Source organism: Primulina tabacum, chromosome 6 (assembly GCF_025594145.1).
Source record: "Primulina tabacum isolate GXHZ01 chromosome 6, ASM2559414v2, whole genome shotgun sequence".
Classification (NCBI taxonomy): domain Eukaryota; kingdom Viridiplantae; phylum Streptophyta; class Magnoliopsida; order Lamiales; family Gesneriaceae; genus Primulina; species Primulina tabacum.
In genome coordinates this window covers 8,951,341-8,962,433 of record NC_134555.1, presented here as the reverse complement: position 1 = coordinate 8,962,433, position 11,093 = coordinate 8,951,341, and positions in this window count along the sequence as shown.

Here is an 11,093-nt window from a genome sequence, read left to right as displayed (position 1 = left end):
CTGGATTTACGCTTGAACAAGAACAACTACAATCTCTAACAGGATTCTAGCACCCTTTGCAAAAACTATCATCAAAGGAAAGAGTTTATTCATCCCCCTCCCTCTAAACTCTACATCGATCCCCAACAAGTGGTATCAAAGCATAATTCTCTTGTTCTGAAAAATTTACAACAATTATGGCACATTTTAGCAAGGTTCCCATCTTCTCAAAAGAAGACTTTGATGACTGGAAGATCCGGATGCAAGCTCACCTTGCAGCTCAAGATGATGACATGTGTTATGTCATCACAGATAGTCCATTAAAGATTTTAAAGCCTAATACAGTTATTGCTGTTACTGATGGTGCGCCACAAATGGTTGAAAAACCTAGAAGCGAATGAACTGGCGAAGATAAAAAGAAAGCCAATCTCAACAACGTTGCGAAGGACATTTTTTATAAAACTCTTGATAAGAACGTCTTCAGCAAGATCAAGATGTGCTCTACCGCGAAAGAAATTTGGGAAAAGTTCATTCAAATATGTAAAGGAAATGAGCAGACGAAGGAAAATAAACTGTCTGTAGCAATGCAGAAGTTTGAAAATCTGAAAATGAAAGATGGAGAAACTATAAATGAGTTTGATGAACGGTTCAGCAGCCTGGTTAATGAACTAGCAGCTCTTGGGAAAGAGTATGGCAACAGGGAAATAACACTCAAAGTAATGAGAGCTTTGCCCAGGGAATGGGACGTTAAAACAATGGCCATGAGAGTCTCTAAAGATCTAAACAAGTTGGAGCTACATGACTTGTTTGCTGACTTGAAAGCCTATGAGTTCGAGCTAGAAGTGAGAAGCGGAGAAGAGCCTTCCACAAATCTACCAACCAAGGCTCTTGCTGCTACTACTGCTACTGTTGCTACTGTTGCTGCTGCTATTACAACTGTTCCACTAGCATCACCTTCTTCCACTATTGAGAGCACTTCTGAAAAGACTGCTGAAAAGATCAGCAATGATGCTATGTCTCTCTTTGTGAAAAAGTTCTCCAGATTCATGAAGAAGAATCACCGAGCTTATCAAAGCCCTAATCGGAACTTCAAGAAGGATTCACCACCTAGTGACATGGCGTGTTTTAACTGTGAAAAGATTGATCACTTTATTGCTGATTGTCCAAAGCCCAAGAAAGATGACCAGAAGAAGAAGGAATACAAGAGGAATGACAATAAAATTCAGAAGAGACCGCAAAGCGATGATTGCTGAGGAAAGCAAGTCTAAACGGGCTGATTCTAGCTCTGAGTCCTCTGACTCAGAATGTCATTCTAGCGAAAGTGATGCAGAAGAAATCAAATGTCTTATGTCGGATATCGAACCAACCTCGACATCTGGAGAGGTACTAGACTTTGACTCTGACTAATTCACATGAACTGATTTAATTAAAGCACTGCATGACATGGTGGGAGAGTACTCGAGACTTTCTCAATCATTCGAGGAAGTTAAGATTAAAAATCTAAACTTAAAGGATCAAGTCAGTAAGTTCACTTGTTTACAAGAGAACAGCTGCAATGATTTAAAGGTTGAGATGAGTAAGTTGAGAACTGAGAATGAAAGAATAAATACAGATTACCAGACAATGAGATCTGAAAATCAGAAGTTGTTTGTTCTGGTAAATGCATGCAATAAGTCGTCTGTTTCATTGGAGAAGATGCAAGAATTGCATAAGCAATCCGGAGACAGAAGTGGTCTCGGATTCAGCAATAATGAAACCACTTCTGAAACCAGTACCAAGCCAGAACTGGATACAGGCAAAGGGAAATACATTCGTTTTGTTAAATCCAGTGTGGTATATGAACCAGAAGTACTAACTGTTCGAGTTGAAAGGAATGTAAATCAGATGAACAGAAGGAAGCATTATGGTCTGGGTTATGTTGAACCTAAGGGGAGAGTTCACCAGAGTTGTGAATTCAGTAGAGGATTCAACTCAGGAAGACAACCCTCTATGAAGGTTAAAAACTACCAGTACTACAATTCTAGAGCTGTTCAGAAGAGATACAGGCCAGACAACACAAATAGAAGGGAAGAACAACATTCCAAGATGCATACTGTTAGAAATAACAGGTCTTCTGTTGCACACACCTCTTTGGATATCCGAAGTACAAGGTCACCAAGAATTGTACAAATGTCGGTCCCTAAAGGACTGATAAGGCTTGGACCCAAATAGATATGGGTACCAGATACTAAAATTTGTGTTTGCAGAAACAGAAGAAGAAAACCAACATCAGCAATTCTACATGGTACCTGGACAGTGGTTGCTCCAGACATATGACTGGACAAATGAATCTACTTTCAGAAGTAATGATTTGTGCTGGACCAAAGATAATTTTTGGGGACAACTCAAAAGGTAAAACCGTGGATAAGGGTAAGATTATCCATGATAACATAACTATTAATGATGTACTCCTGGTTGAGAATCTTTGTTACAATTTGATTAGCATTAGTCAACTGTGTGATAATGGTTATTTTGTGGCTTTTCAGAAGCACACATGCACAGTTAAAAATGCTGATGAATCTACTGTGTTAACTGGAAAAAGAGAAGGCAACATACAAAGTTTCTTGGAATACAGATCCCATTAATGTTCCTACATGTTTAGTTGCTTCTCTTAGTGATAAACATTCGCTATGACACAAGAGATTGAATCACCTGAATTTCAAGTCAATCAACAATCTCAAGAAGCAGAATTTAGTTGATGGTTTGTCTGAAATTAACTTTGTTAAGAATCATGTTTGTTCTGCATGTCAACTTGGCAAGCAGGTAAGATCTAGCTTCAAGAACAAAGGTAGTAAATCAACTTCAATGTGTTTGGAATTATTGCATATGGACTCGTTGATCCAATCCCTATCATGAGCTTAGGGGGAATGAAGTATACACTTGTTGTTGATGAATTTTCTAGATTTACATGGGTAATATTTCTTACTGGAAAAGATCAAATCACTAGCCTCCTGATCAAGCTTCTGAAAAAGATTCAAAATGAAAAATCAATTTCCATCATTAAAATCAGAAGTGAGTTTACTAACAAGATTCTTGAGTTGTATTTAGATGAACAGGGCATTCATCATGAATATTCAGCTGCCAGAACACCTCAACAAAATGGAGTAGCTGAAAGGAGAAACAAAGCTCTTAAAGAAGGTGCTAGAACAATGCTAGCAGATGCAGACATATCTCAGTGCTTCTGGGCAGAAGCAATCAGCACCGCATGCTATACACAAAATAGAACCATGATCAACAAAAGGCACAATCAGACTCCATATGAAATATGGAAAGGGAGTAAGCCTAGTGTATCTTACTTTCATGTTTTTGGTTGCAAATGCTTCGTGCACAATAATGGTAAAAACTATTTGACTGCATTTGATTCAAAATCAGATGCTTGACTTTTTCTTGGTTATTCTGCTGTAAGCAAAGCTTTCAGAATCTTCAATAATAGAAATCTCAATGTTGAAGAATCTGTTCATGTTGTCTTCGATGAAGACAGTAGTGCTCCTGAAATCTCTAATATGTCTGATTTGAGTAACAGATTAGACAAGATTCATCTGGAACTGGATAGTGAATACGATGCAGAACCAAAAATCAAAGATGTCCAAAATCCAGAACCAGATATTCATCTGGTAGAACCAATTGTTCAGACACAAGATTTACCAGAACTAGAAGTGAACATTCCAGAACCTGCTACTGCTTTGACTGAGCCTATTTTGAATACATCAACCAAGAAGAAATGTCCTTAAACCCTTTCATTTGGAGAAAATCACATCCTCCATTCTTGGTTATTGGAAATCCAGCAGCTCCTTTGAGAACCAGAAGGCAAATGATTAATGAATATATGCATGCTGCTTTCATTTGTCAGGATGAACCGAAGAAAATTGAAGAATCTCTTCTAGATCCTAGTTGGATCGAAGCCATGCTGGAAGAACTGAATCAATTTAAAAGGAATGAAGTTTGGTTTCTAGTACCTAGACCAACTCACCAAGCTGTAACTGGAACCCGGTGGGCATTTAGAAACAAGCTAAATGAAGAAGGCACTGTGATCATAAATAAAGCAAGACTGGTGGCCCAAGGTTTCAGACAAGAAGAAGGAATAGACTATGATGAAACTTATCCACCAGTAGCAAGGCTTGAAGCTATCAGAATAATTTTAGCCTTTGCTGCTTTTAAGAATTTCAAAGTTCATCAAATGGATGTGAAGAGTGCCTTCCTAAATGGTCTACTAAAAGAAGAGGTCTACGTCGAACAACCTCCAAGTTTTATTGATCATTTCTCACCACATCATGTATTCAAATTACACAAAGCCCTGTATGGTTTAAAACAGGCACCTAGAGCGTGGTATGACACCCTCTCACAATTCCTTGTCAATCATGATTTTACAATTGGCACAGTAGACAAGATTTTGTTCACTTTAATCAAGAATAAGCACATTCTATTAGTGCAGATTTATGTTGATGACATTATCTTTGGGTCAACTAACCCCAAACTGTGTGCAAAGTTTGCCAAATTGATGTAGGAACAATTCGAAATGAGTATGATGGGGGAATTAACATTCTTCCTAGGACTTCAGATCAAACAAATTGATATTCAAATTTTCATAAATCAAGCTAAGTATACCAAGGAGCTACTGAAAAAGTTTTGTATGGAAGCATGCTCTGCTGCTTCCACTCCAATGAGCTCATCTACCAAGCTTGATAAGGATGAAAGTGGAATTCCAGTAGAGGTAACTCAGTATCGTGGTCTTATTGGCTCTCTATTGTATCTTACTGCCAGTAGACCTGATATTTTATTTGTTGTTCGCATTTGTGCAAGATTTCAATCTAACCCCAAGCAATCTCATTATATTGCCGCGAAACGTATACTGACGTACTTAAAGGGAACTCAAAATGTCGGCTTATGGTATCCCAATGATTCATCTTTCAATCTTATTGGATATTCATATGCTGATTATGCAGGTTGCAAATTAGACAGGAAAAGCACAAGTGGTTTTTGTCAATTCTTTGGTGATAGGCTGATCTCCTGATTTAGTAAAAAGCAGACTTCCATAGCTACATCAACAGCAGAAGCAGAATACCTTGCTGCTGGAAGTTTCTGTTCTCAAATACTGAGGATGCAACAACTCAAAGACTATGGAGTTCAGGCCTCTGAATCACTTATCTTCTGTGAAAATACCAGTGCTATTGCAATCACGCAAAATCCAATATTTTATTCCAAAACAAAGCACATTGACATCAGACATCATTTTATTAGAGATTATGTGCAGAAGAAGGACATTCGTCTGGAATACGTTTCTACTGATTTACAGGCAGCAGACATCTTTACAAAACCTCTGCCTGAGAATAAGTTTTCTTATTTTCGAAATATACTCGGTTTAATTGATTTAACTTGATTATACTGGTGTTACTACACTGATTAAATATTATCACTTATATGTTATTCGACTAACATTGAGTTATTTGCAGAAGAGTAAGGAGACAACATCATGTAACTACTGAAATTTCTTGAATCGGACATATCGAATTGGTGTTATTTAACTCTTGTTGTTATCTTATAGACAGGTCACAATTAATATTGAAGAAGTTGAAGAATCTCAAGTCAACCGAAACGTCTTCTGATTTATTCAGATTGAGTTTTTCTTATCCCTCATTTACATTTACATTTCAATAAAAGCAGTAGATAAACAAAGACATGACAAAATGAGCTTTTCATTCATAAAACCAGATGCGTTACAATATGTTAATCTACTACATTTGTTGATATCAGCAAAATGAAGTACTTTAGTGCAAAGTACTTCAGCAGAAACCTAACTAAGGACTGCTGGGAACCCCTCTCTTCGAATGATTGTGGTTGTGGAAGAGGTGATTCCACAGCCTAGTCCTAATAATTTCGAACAATCTAACCGATTGTTCATATTATAAACTGAGGATTTTCTTCCAAGTCTTCATATCTTGAAAAAGGATGTCTTCAAACATCTTATTACGAGACACTGGAAATTGCCTCTGGATCCCCTTTGCTGATTCAGACTCCAGAGAAGACTCTGAGAGATTACTTGCTCTACCCTTTGATTTGAGTTGATAAAAGTATAAATGACTTAGTTTGTGAAATTGCAGGAACTTATATAGAGTCTCAGGAAGCTGAAGAGACATTCATCTTACACGAATACCAAGAATCATCTGTCATTCCCTCGGATTTCATATCTTCACATTTATTAGTTGCATTAATTAAGGGGGAACAGTATCGTTTTCAGACTTATTTTTGTTCTTTGTCAGAATCAGAAAGGGTGTTTGTCTTTACGATAAAACAATGTGTCTACTGATTTTATATCCAAGCGCTGAAAATATTTCAGCACATTATTACTTCTAGTAGATATTATCATAAAACGAAAAACCCTCTTCTGGATATTTTCAGTAACCAATTGGACAACCCGCTCTTTTTTACCTCTCTAAGTTTTAAAATCATTAGTCTCTCTTACACCCTCTGTTTAACTTTTCAAATACTCAACCGCAAACATATTGACATGTGTCCTTATGTTTCACTAACGGCTTTACATTTTTGAATATTAACCGCCTCTCTCATTTCTTTTCACTTTTTACGCTTCCAGACTTTTGCCTACCAGCTACTGATTTCTCTTGCTCACATTTCTCTTACAGATCTTATTCAATTTATCTTGTTTACAGAAATGGCCAGAGCTTACACTTTGAACGCTTATCAAGTTAATTTGCTTTAGTCCTAACTATCAAGGATGAACATCTGGTCAAGATGTTTCAAGCTATTGAGAAATCCGGTCTCAGAAAATTTTTGGAAGCACCTGCAGTCATTTACAAAACTGCTCTTTTGTATTTCTATGCCAAGGCAACTGTACAAGAAGGAAAAATCATCTATTCTCAAGGGAACGCATCTATTTCCATCGACGGTGCATTATTGGGATCTACTTTCTTTCTGCCTTGTTCTGGTTTCTCTGAACTTTCTAGCATTTCTAAGGAGGAAATGTCTACTACCCTACTTAATTTCTCAGCTTCTGGAGAGGAAATCTCTCCATCCTGTTTTAAGAAGCTTTTGAAGATGGAATTTCAAGTGCTCGCTGACATTGTCGCAAAAGCATTGTTGGTGAAAGCCGGAACGTTTGATCGGCTGACCAAGGAAAAAGTTCAGGTGATGATTGCCATCACTTTGGGGTATAAGGTGGACTGGAGTCTATTTTTTTTCAAAATCATGACGGATATGATTGTTCGAAAAAGTTTTGGTTTTGCTATGCAGATCAACACAATGCTCAAGGATGCTGGTTTTCCTTTTACTACTGAACAGGACGCCTCCTACGTCACAATGGCTGATGCTGACAATGTGCTTGCGCTAAGGCCAAAGCCAACTAGTGGCTGAATTTATTTCTTTGAAAAAGGAGGTTGGAGATGCACAAACTGAGGCTCAAGAACCTCAGAAGAAAATCAAAAAGAAAAGAGTGGTTATCTCCACTAATTCTGACAAGACAGTATCTGAGGAGTCTGCTGCTCAAACCAAGGCATCTCTGCCAGCGACTCCAAGTCAAAAGAAGGCTCGCACTCTCCTTCGCATCAAGAAAACAGTAGCAATTTCTGATTTAGACATTGTCCCATTGCGACAAGTGTTTACAGAAGCCATTTCTTCTGTACCAGAAATCACCTCTGTCTCTAAACCAGCTGCTGCTTTTGGAATGGAAACCTCTACTGCTCCGACTCACAGACCTCTGTCTGGAATTGTCATTCGTGAAACTATTGCAGGGTCTTCTGCTTTTAGACCCGTGTTGCATGTTCTATCTTCTGGTAAATGCAAAGGAAAACTCGTTGAAGAACCACCATCTCACGCTTCCAAATCATTTGTTTCAACTGGTGTTGATCTTCATTTGGAAGAAATTGAGAATCTGCCAATGAAGAAATGACTTTCTTTGATATTGGCACAAGGTTAGAGTCTTCCATCCTCTCACATTCTTCAGAAAATAAGGTGCATTTGGTAAAATGGTGAAGAATGAAGAGAAAGTATTTGCTCTTTCAAAGACGAAAAAATGTGATTGAAGAAATGAGACGACGAAGTTTCATTCTTGAGCAGCTTAAACGACAGAAGCTGGAATCAGTATTGAAGACTCTTCAATCAAATTTTGATGCCTTGATTCCCACTGCTGCTCAGGATCAGATTGTGATCCGTATTCTCACTGATCGATTAAGAATGATGGATGAGCAACTTCTTGCTCAGGAACAGGCTTTTGAAGATCATGTACCATATTCAGTAGGCTTCATTCCAGAACTTGGTAAGCCAGTTGAGGAAAGAACTATAGCTCCTCCAGAAGCTAAAGTTTCTAGTACTCTTGTCTCCCTCAAGTTGCCTACTCAATCTTCTCCTCTCATCTCTGTCCGTGAACTGGCTTCAGTGGATGAAGTCGTTCAATCTATTGCTGTTGATATCTCTACTGCACCAGAAGAAGCCCGAGCTGATGACATTGTCCAACCGGAAACTTTTCTAGTAGCTCAACAGTTAGCAGAATCAGATGCTGCCCAATCTTCATCACTGCCGAATTTGTAAATCTTCTCCTCTGAGAACATCAAGAAGAAATGGTAGCTATCCTGAATGATCAAGTTCCAGCCACTGAACAGTTGGAGGTCATGGTAGCCCAGCAACCAGAAGAAAGAGCACTTCCTGAATCTTCTGTTGCTGCTGAAAGATCTTCTGCTGAACAGTCTGCTGCTATCACTACTGCTCCACCAGATCCTATTGACTCACCCTCTCAAATTGCTCATATTGTGCATCTTGCTGATATCAAGAAAGAATGCTCGCCAGAAGCCCATCTCCACAGGAAGATCAATTCAATCTTGAGTTTGAGTTTGACACACTCAAACGAAATGTTGAAATAATCTCAGAGATCGTCAAGCAGTTATCTCATGCACATGCTGGTGAGGTCTATGCCACCACAAATTTCAGAGAACGAGTCACGAAGTATGTCATCAACACAGCAGAATCATTGGCAAAACTTGAGGTTGGATCCGACCTTTTCAGAACTAATATCCTGAAAAGCCACGCTGACCTCGTGCTTGGTTAATCTGATGTTCTTCGTAGAATCTCTACTCATGACGAGTCTCTTCACTCCGTATCTACCAAAGTTGAATCAATGGACTCCAGACTCGAAACTATCAACACTCAGATTGAGTCCCAATCTCAATCGATTCAGGCTCTAAATGAACAAGTTTCGAGTCACACACCATTTCTGGAGATACTGAACAATGACATTGCTTCTCTTACTGGACGAGTGGATCTTTTACTCACTCGAGTGCAGGTTAGTGACGCCAAAAAGGGGGAAACAGAGAACAGAACAGAAGCAGCAGGAAGAACTGGAGGACATCAAGCTGAATCATCCTTCAGAAATCTAGATCCTCCTCAGGATGAGGATACTTTGTTCCGGGATATTGGAACAGATGACTAGAATTTCATACTGCTTTATGAACCTTGTTCAACTGTTTATTTACTTATTAATCATCTAGTTTTAATTGCTATTTGCTTTATTATTAATCGCTACTAACTTCTAGGTTTTGGCATCACCACAAAGGGGAAAATTGATAGACTTAATTTAATTGTGGTGATGAGAATCAAAATCAGTAAGAATAGCAATTACCAGAAGTCAATACAAAGCAGAAGCTATCGATTCACTTTGAAGCAGTACTTTAGTTAGTACTCAACGACTTAGAAAAACAGAAGCAGAAATAAGCAGAACTTGGCTTCACTAGAACGATACTTAACGGCTTTTACTCGATTGTTTCAATTTAAATGTTACCATTACTTTATCAAGTACGAGTATTAAATGCTTCATTAAATGCTGAACAAAGTCATTTAATACGCATTACCTATTTTGGTATGAAACAAGACTGATTGTTTTGTAGTCTTTTTGCAGGAACCTTTTTAAGCAATAAAGTTGTTTCTATCACAGGTCAAAGAAGCCGTTCTAATTATAGACGTTGGATTCAAGTTATCTATATATATGGATCAAACCCATTTAAAGAGAAACACTGATCATTTTATCAAGAAACATATTATCTATCCAACGTTACTTTGAGCAACCGCGAACCAATCGTTATCTTCCAAGCTCAATTTGCAGAAAAGCAGTACACGCTTCATATCTTACATCTGATCTTTGGAGATCATTATGTACGGCTGTTTTTTCACCTCTTCAAGCAAAACACTTTACGATGATTTTCGAAGAAGAGTTTGTAATTTGGAAAAGAGACTTTTCCAGAACCTTGTTGTATTGAATTATATTGTGTTAAGTTACTAAGAGTTTCAGTAGGCAAAAGATAATTCCTGCTGAAGTGGGTGTGTACAAGTGAGTACTGTAAAATCCAAAGTCTTTTAGTGATACCTTCTGGAAACAGAAGAAGGGGATTAATGTTTATCTTCGAACTTCTAGAAACAACTACTCTTCTACTGCCTACTGTTATTACTGTTTTTCATTTTACTCCATCGGATCGTTTCCGCACTTATATTTGTGATCTGCTGGATTTACGCTTGAACAAGAACAGCTACAATCTCTAACAGGATTCTAGCACCCTTTGAAAAAACTATCGTCAAAAGAAAGAGTTTATTCACCCCACATCTAAACTCTACATCGATCCCCAACATTCTTCTTTCATGTAATAATTCCCACAAACTTTGAATTTTTCTATTACATTAGACATATATTCATCACATGTATATTTACACATAAGTAGATAATATGACATGCACATCTAACATGAATCAATTTACCATCTAAAATCGATTTTATTGAATCTTCAAGATATTTAATCGCAAGAGTATTGACACTTGCATTATATAATGTGATCGACATTATTTATTTTGTATGTCATAAATCTTAACTATATTTAAAACATATCTAGCTATAGTGTATGCATTGTTTGACGATTCTAAACGATCTAGCGCTAAAATTCTTTAAAAACTTGTGTGAGACGGTCTCACGGATCGTATTTTGTGAGACGGATCTCTTATTTAGGTCATCCATGAAAAAGTATTATTTTTTATGTTACGAGTATTACTTTTTATTGTGAATATCGGTATGGTTGACCCGTCTCATA